Here is an 8963-nt window from a genome sequence, read left to right as displayed (position 1 = left end):
GGGAGGAAAGGGAAGCTGGGGGAGAGGCATAAGGGCAAAAGAAGAGCCTGCTGGATCAGGCCAAAGGGGGCACACTAGTGCAGCATCCTGTTCTCTCAGGGGCCAACCAGATGCCCCAAAGGGATGCCCACACAAATGGGTGGGGCAAGCAAGCATCCACTGTAGGGAGGATTCTGGTTTTGTCCACAGTCTGGCGTGAAGGTGCCCATCGCATTCACACACAGACACCAACCCCATGCACCGCCCAGAACATGGATTTGTGGATTAAGCTGAGTAACTGGCAAACTGACCCATGCGGGATCTGTTCTGTACAGTGGTACCTTGGGTTAAGTACTTAATTTGTTCTGGAGGTCCGTAATTAACTTGAAACTGTTCTTAACCTGAAGCACCACTTTAGCTAATGGGGCCTCCTGCTGCTGCCGCTCTGCCGGAGCACGATTTCTGTTCTCATCCTGAAGCAAAGTTCTTAAACTGAAGCACTATTTCTGGGTTAGCAGAGTCTCTAACCTGAAGCGTCTGTAACCTGAAGCGTATGTAACCCGAGGTACCACTGTACTTACAAGGTTGGCTGAGGGCTGCCTCTTTTTTTCACGTTTTACGGCCTTCTTAGAGCAGCTGATACCTCCCTCATGGGTGAACAACAACATACTGCTGTTTTATAATGTGCAGCCCCTTCCTGGGAAATCATACAGAGAAAAGAAGGGCTGTCTGATGGCTGTATCAGGGCAGGGGGCAGCCATCTTTATCTCTCACAATCTTCCTCATATCCTTACAAGGACATTGGACAGGGGCAGCCATCTTGTTCCCCATGCAGTTTCCCAGGTAGGGGCAGCTTGTGATGACCTGCAGCCACTTCCTGGGAGCATCTTAAAATAGCTTCCTCCACCCCCATGTGCCAGAAGGAAGGAAATAGGAAATATTAACTGCTTTAAGCAGCTGTGAAAGGTGGAAGGAAGGAAGGAAGGAAGGAAGGAAGGAAGGAAGGAAGGAAGGAAGGAAGGAAGGAAGGATCACTTGGATAGAGTCATAAATACTTGCGGGGGGGGGGGTGGATTTCAAGTCTCTACTTGAACCTGAATATGCAGCAAACCATATAGTCACTATTGTGCTCCTTTGTTTGGTGAGGAAATAATACGGTCTCACTTTTCAGTAGGTTTAGCCAACAAACAAAGTCTTAGCAATGATTGGCACTATTTCGACAAAGTCTCAGGTGACACACCTGTCTGTCTACTCCAAAGGAAAAGGCAGCCTTGAAAACCAGATCTTTCTAATTCATGTTTAGTGTTGGATGAACCTGTCCATTTTGGTTTTTCTCAGTTTCTCATTTTCCTGACGAATCTTCAGTTCGTTTTGCCACATTCCTGCCTGGGATTTGAGGTGCTAAAATAAAAATTAAAAAAGTTCTCACGGAAATTCATCCACAATTAAGTACACATTTCTCCTATTTAAATATATTTGCAATTCATTTCCCTAAACGTAACATGCTTTTTGGTATGTTATTTTCACTAATGTATGCCTTATCATACCGGGACGCGGGTGGCACTGTGGGTTAAACCACAGAGCCTAGAGCTTGCTGATCAGAAGGTTGGCGGTTCGAATCCCTGCGACGGGGTGAGCTCCCATTGCTCGGTCCCTGCTCCTGCCAACCTAGCAGTTCGAAAGCACGTCAAAGTGCAAGTAGATAACTAGGTACTGCTCCAGCGGAAAGGTAGACGGCATTTCCGTGCGCTGCTCTGGTTCACCAGAAGCGGCTTAGTCATGCTGGCCACATGACCCGGAAGCTGTACACCAGCTCCCTTGGCCAATAAAGCGAGATGAATGCCGCAACCCCAGAGTCGGTCAGGACTGGACCTAATGGTCAGGGGTCCCTTTACCTTTATGCCTTATCATGACCACTTTCCTCTAAGCACATACCTTTTCCTACATATTTTTTGTTAGAAAGCTGCATTGCAAAATTTGAAGAAGCATGAATTTCAAAATGGTTGTCTTTTGGGGGCTTTATGTCCTGCTTCAGGTAGTGTGAATTAATCAGGTTTGCATTAAAATGTGAGCTGAACCAAATTTCTCCACTATCCCTCCTTCAGGCCTCTTGTTTCACACAACACAGAATTAATTTCATTGTGAGCTCATGAGGCTTTGTGCATAAAAGTGAGTCAACGGCTTGAAAGACTAACAAGAAAAAGAAGGTGCAGTGCTCAGGTGCCCCACTTTGGCTTGTACTGTGGTACCTTGGGTTACATACGCTTCAGGTTACATATGCTTCAGGTTACAGACGGCGCTAACCCAGAATAGTACCTCGGGTTAAGAACTTTGCTTCAGGATGAGAACAGAAATCCTGCAGCGGTGGTGCAGCGGCAGCAAGAGGCCCCATTAGCTAAAGTGGTGTTTCAGGTTAGGAACGGACCTCTGGAATGAATTAAGTACTTAACCCAAGGTACTACTGTATTCAGCTTCTGCTTGCCTAGCAAAGACCCACTGAAATTAAACTATGGAACTCACTGCCACAGGAGGCAGTGATGGCCACCACTTGGAGCACCGGACAAATTCATGGAGGAGAGGGTTATTGATGGCTACTAGTCATGATGGCTCGGCTCTGCCTCAGAGGCAGCAATGCTTCTGAATGCCAGTTTCTAGAAGTCACAGGAGGGGAGAGGGATCTTGTGTTCAGGTCCTGCTTTCTGTTTTCCCACCAGCATCTGGTTGGCCACTGTGATGCTGCGCTAGGGCCATTGGCCTGATCCAGCACGGCTCTTCTTATCTTCTTATGGAACCTCCAGGTCCAGAGGTAGTCTATCTGAGATTCTTAGATGAACCATCTCTTTTAAGTAGACTTACACCTGTTGTGGATATCAGACCACAAGATGATCAAAGAATCATAGACTTGGAAGGAAGCCATCATCTGAAATGACCTCACTTTATTTTCTGATAATGCACATATCAGGAGAGTCACGTTGCCCATCAATGCCATGGGTGGTCTGAACATTGCGCAAAGTGCAAAATATTTACACAGAAGTTGGCACACAGCAAGGCCATGGGTCTTTCCCTCCAATAGACTGGAAGTTGCAAGAAGATTGCAACAGGTTTGCCCTTTTAAAACCACCTTATCTAGCTGTTATCTCGCCTTATTGGCAATCTGTGGTTACGCCTGTTAGAACATATTTGCACAACTTTATTTACCTATTGTTTTTATCACACCTTTTCCTCTAAAGATCTCCAGGTGAGTTGCATGATTCTCCCCCTCCTCGTTTAATCTCCACAACAACAACCTTGCAAGTAGGTTAGGCTTAGAGAAAGCGACTGGCCCAAGGTCAGCCAGTGAGTTTCATAGTTGAGAGTTGATGGGGATTCAAAATGAAGTTTGACGCACTTTCCCCAAGCCCCACAGAGAGATGAAATCAGGTGGATGATGAAAGGTGAGGTCCAGGTTACAGATCTGCCATCTCAGCGAAGCTGCCACTTAATAAAGCAATCACCTTTTCAGGAGCTAACATGAAACCAAAAGGTGCCAATATTATTAGTTTATTGGGACATTAAAAAATAACAACCCAAAGCTGGCCCATCACTCGAGATCACCTGAGCTCTCACCTGGCCCCTGAGATGTTTGCTAAGCAGGTACTTCTGAAGAATTTGAATAACACCCTGTACAAAGTCCTTGCCAACTAAAACCCTGATAAACTGACCCTTTCAGAATGGGACCTTTCTATCAATTGTTTAAAAGTCTATAAAAACAACATTGTTATCACCAACCTCATTTCCATTCCGGTGACTTGGATGTTGATGTTCTTCCATGGGCTTTTTTTTAATAGCGCTTGACTTCCCCTGTGTTTTGCACTTATGGCAGTTGCTGAACTTGGCAGGAGCTGCGTGGCCAGACCCAGGGGACTGGGTGGGCCAGGGAGCTGGCTAGGAAGAGGACAGAGGGTTGGTGGATGAAGCGAGGGGAGCAGAGAGGAGCTCTTGCTGGATGAGGGGCAGGGTGAGTTGGGGGGGGGGGAACCCTGGGATCAAAGCTTCCAAGTAGCACCAGCTTCTGGGGACTAGTTGCAATTCCTGCATTGCAGGGGGTTGGACTAGACAACGCTTTGGGGCCTTTTCCCCTCTACAATTCTATTCTATTGGTCGCAACTTTTCAGTACTGGCCCTGACTTGGTGGAATGCTCTGTCACAAGAGACTAGGGCCTTGCAGGACTTGACATCTTTCCGCAGGGCCTGCAAGACAGAGCTGTTCCGCCTGGCCTTCGGTTCGGACTCAGTCTGACCCTTATGTTTCCCTCCCCTTATAGTTTTGATGAGGCTGCATTTTAAATTGCATTTTAACCTGTATTTTAAATTGCCCCCCCATTATGTTTTTACTGTAATTCTACTGTTGTTAGCTGCCCTGAGCCTGGCTTTGGCCAGGGAGGGCAGGGTATAAATAAAATTATTCATTATTATTATTATTTGCTAGTATTTCCCAGTCTCTGGATGTGTGCACACAGCTGCCCTCCAGTTGGGGATGCTGGACAATTCTGGCTTTCTATTTCCCCCCAAATCCTACAGTTAATGTATAATGGCTAAGACTGAGCCATCCACTGCAAAACTCCAAGTTAGGCAGGCTGCGGTTTCCTCCCTCCTCAACAGGATAATAATTCAAGCCGACCTCACAGGTTTATTGTAAGGCAAAGGCAGCTAATCAATCTGCCCCACCCTTCTCACCTTTGGTCAACTCTCCAGGGGCTGCATGCCAGTGTTGGGTGCAGTTAAAGGTGTGGGGGTACCCCAGAACTCTATATACACAGAGGGCACTTTGCCCTCTCCAGCTAATTGGCACAGATCCAGTGATGGGGAGCAGAGTGGCAGGGTTATCGCCTCCTCTCTGTTCATCAAATGATTGATCTGATGAGGGGTGATTTGCAGCTTTGTCAGGACTCTGTTCACCCCAGTGTAGTAAATCGGAGCAGGGCCTTCTGGGTGGCTGCCCCGGTCTGTGGAAGAGCATCCCTTTCCAGAAACAATCAAAAGCAATTTTGCTCAGACAGGCTTTCCCAGATTGATAAAGGTAAAGGACCGACTGGACGGTTAAGTCCAGTCAAAGGCGACTATGGTGCTCATCTGGCTTTCAGGCAGAGGGAGCCGGCGTTTGTCCACAGACAGCTTTCTGGGTTATGTGGCCAGCATGACTAAACCGCTTCTGGCACAACGGGACACCATGACGATAACCAGAGTGCACAGAAAGGCTGTTTACCTTCCCGCCACAGCCGTGACTATTTATCTACTTGCGCTGGTGTGCTTTCAAACTGCCAGGTTGGCAGGAGCTGGGACAGAGCAACGGGAGCTCACTCCGTTGCAGGGTGTGGCGATCACACACAGGGCCCCCGGACGTTTGACGGTCTACTGACCCTGTGCCGCCACTGCGATTGCTTTTTCCGCTGCCACCACCCCGTATCTCACGGGGACACACGGAGTCCAGTCAGTTGTTAACATGAACAAATAATCAAATTTATTTTTAATGCAGGAACAAGCTTATGGTTTCAGTTAATTTTTTTCTTGTCAGTTTCTTATTCTTAGTTCCTAACCACTTCAAACTGATTATTCCAGAGGACTTCTGGGGTGGCACCACCGGCAATGGCGGACTCCCTCTGAACCAGAGGGACCAGCTCCGCATGAAACGGGTCTTTTCCGCTCCGGCGTAGCGGGGACCCTTCTAGAAATCACAGGCGGATGAAGCCTGTGACCGTGGGACTCGGCGGGCACCCTTAGCGCCCCCCCAACCCACAAAGGAACCCATAAACGGGCTCCGAAGTGAAGAGGGGAAAGTGGCGCAGTGCTGTGAGTTAACTGCTTTTTCTGTGGAGCGAAGCTGCGTAGCCGTTGCTGGAGAGCGCTGCCTTTTTCCTGGGACAATTTGGCATCTAAAATAACAAACCGTGAGTACTAGAACATTAAATATTTGGACTTCAGATAAGAACTGGCGAAATAAGAAGGAATTTGGACTTTAAAACTAACCCTAATTTGGTACTGAAACGGAAAGGATTAAACAGGAAGTCACCCTTCCGTTTCTTTGTAGTCAGAACAAAGCAAAGACAACACAAACTAGAGCCTTAAAGATCACCTTCAAAGGATCGACTTTCATCATTTAAAATCGCTGAACCCCCCTTCAGTAGCAGGAGAAGAAGGGGGATCTTTTTTGGACTGTTTAAACCTGCAGAAGTGAAGTTAAAGCAAAGTAATTTTCCACCGTCCTGACCCTGGAGCGGGGTGTCAGATTTGATGTTTGAAGCTCATTGACCAGAAATAAATGTTTTGACAGATAGTTAAAAGAGAAACATTGTGACTCCATTGTTTCCTTTCGTCTTTTAAAAGAACAAATATGGACAAAATATCTTAAAGAAACTTTGTTGTTATTGTTTCTAAGGAAAAGAACTACCAGAAGTCTCCCCCCTAGAGGGGAACTGTGAGATTGTAACTAAATCCTGGGAACTTGCAGCTGTTACTGATTACAACTGTGGGAAAGGATTCGTGACCTTGTAGGACAATGCCTTCAGAAGCACTGTTGGGTGCTTTCTGTAAAATAAGTGCCCTATTGGATCAGTTAAGTCAGAAGATGGATTTTATGACTAATGCGGTCAGAGCCTTTGAACAAGTAGTGGGAAATTATATGGAGCCCACCCAGGAACCAAAACAGGAGCGTGCCATGACAGAACAACTGAAAGAAGAGGACCTTGCTGAATCTTGGGCGCCAGAGATGGAGGGACTTTTGGCCCACCAAGAAAATGTGTCTTTGGATTTGATAAATGAACTTGGAAAAAAACAGATTTGGAAAGACAAAGTTTGGCTGGAAATGGGGGGTTGGACTGACCCCCCTATGCAGGGATGTTTGGACTTTCAGAATCTGGCACTGAGCCATCAGAGGTTTGGAGCTGTTGGGACTTATCTTGGAGGGAATTTGAAACGTGTTTACTACTTGAAACATGTTTTAAAATACCACATGGAGTTTAGTCTGAACTATGAGAAAGGGGCTGATTTGTCGAAAAGGGTCAAAAGCACTATCAAGCTGGAGTTCCCACGAGTGAAAGGAAAATATGAAGAAGAACTGTGGAAGGGACAAGGAAGAGATTTGATGGCCTCGGATATAAGGCCTGCAAGACAGAGCTGTTCCACCAGGCCTTTGGCCAGGGCACAGCCTGACTCCCTCCCTCGGCAATCTTCGCAGAGCTCTGGCCCAATGGTTGCTAGTGGCTTGAATTAATTAATTTTTATAATGAATGATTTTAGAATGTTGTTTATGTTGTACTTTTGTACTGTTTTATTGTTGTTAGCCGCCCTGAGCCCGGCTTCGGCTGGGGAGGGCGGGGTATAAATAAAATTTATTATTATTATTATTAAGATCACCAGGTTAAATGGGCCAGACTAATGGGACAAAAAGGACTGACAATCCCGGGACCGGGGGGAGGGGACGCTGGAAGAAGACCGGATTGTTTTTATTCTCTTTTTTTTATCGTCAGAAATGGTTTTATGAAAGTTGCAAAAATGTTGAAATGAAATTACTAGGCTCTTCTAATAATGTTTAAAGAATTAAGTAAAAAGGTAATGGTTATGAGAAGCTGGTAAAAATAAGATTTAAATTTTAAGTTTTAAGGTTTTATATAAGATAAGATGAAAATAGAGCAAGGTAATGTAATGACAGAATATTATGAATTATGAAAAGGATTTGCTGTAACAATTATTAATCAAGATACAAGAGATGGGAGGGGGAGGAGGTCATGGAAAGAAGGTAAAGAAAGTGGAGAATTTGAAAATGATGGTTTTATTTTTTATTCCTGTTTTTTTTTGTCTTTTTCTTTTATTTGTGATTTTAAAAATTCTTTTTTCAATAAATATCATTTTAAAAAAACAAACAACTGATTAATCCAACTATCTATCTGACTCCACCTAACAATTCCTCTCACTCTCTCACAATACAACTCTACCAACCCACACCAAACCTCCCTCTTCCTTCTTCAACTCTCAAACCTCAACTCCCAACTCCCAAACCTCAACTGACTTTCAAAACCTCCCACTCTAACTTTTATTCCCCCCTTGCATTCTCACTGGCCAATCATATCACACCCATTTTAACCCTTTCCTTATGACCCATCCTAGGAGGCAAACACCACAAAGGTCTGCTTCGTTAGGGTTTTGTTTTTGTTTCTGGGCGGTTCCCTAGATGAAAACTATGGGAGATTGCCTGCTTTTGATGGGGTTACACTCCCTCTGAAGGAGCAGGTACACAACTTGGAGGTATTTCTGGGTCCTTTGTGTCGCTTGAGGCTCAGGTGGCCTCAGTGGCACGGAGCGCCTTCCATCAGCTTCGGCTAGTGACCCAGCTGCACCCCTATTTGGACAAGGGATAGCTTAACTTCTGTCATCTATTCTCTAGTAACCTCTAGGTTAGATTCAGGGCTGGATTTATGTATAAGTTAAACAAGCTATAGCTTAGGGCCTCGCTCTCTTGGGGGCCCCCAAAAAAATTTAAAGGGGAAAAAAACTGGATGTACATTTCCAAAATATGAGATAAAGTATATATACTTCTTAAATGTGTTTCACTATTAATATACTTCTTAATTGTATTTCAGTTCAACAATTACTTTGATAAAATACATTTTTGTGTGTGTGTAAATGGCTTGAGATACCTATTAGGACCATGAATTACGGTACTATATAGCATATATTCAACACAAAAAAGCGACAATTTGTTGTCTACAAAGGACAGCTGGACATATACAGGGCCCCATTACCTTCAGTAGCTTAGGGCCTCATCAAACCTAAATCCAGCCCTGGTTAGATTACTGCAACATGTTATACATGCTTCTGAAATTTCAGCTGGTGCAGAATTCAGCAGCCAGATCGCTCACCGGAGCAAGACAGTTTGAGCATATTACACGGATCCAGGCCCAACTGCACTGGCTGCCAATTAGTTTCTGGGTCCAATTCAAAGTGCTGTT

Source organism: Podarcis liolepis, assembly GCF_965112155.1.
Source record: "Podarcis liolepis genome assembly, chromosome: 15".
Classification (NCBI taxonomy): Eukaryota; Metazoa; Chordata; class Lepidosauria; order Squamata; family Lacertidae; genus Podarcis; species Podarcis liolepis.
This window is presented reverse-complemented; position numbering follows the sequence as displayed.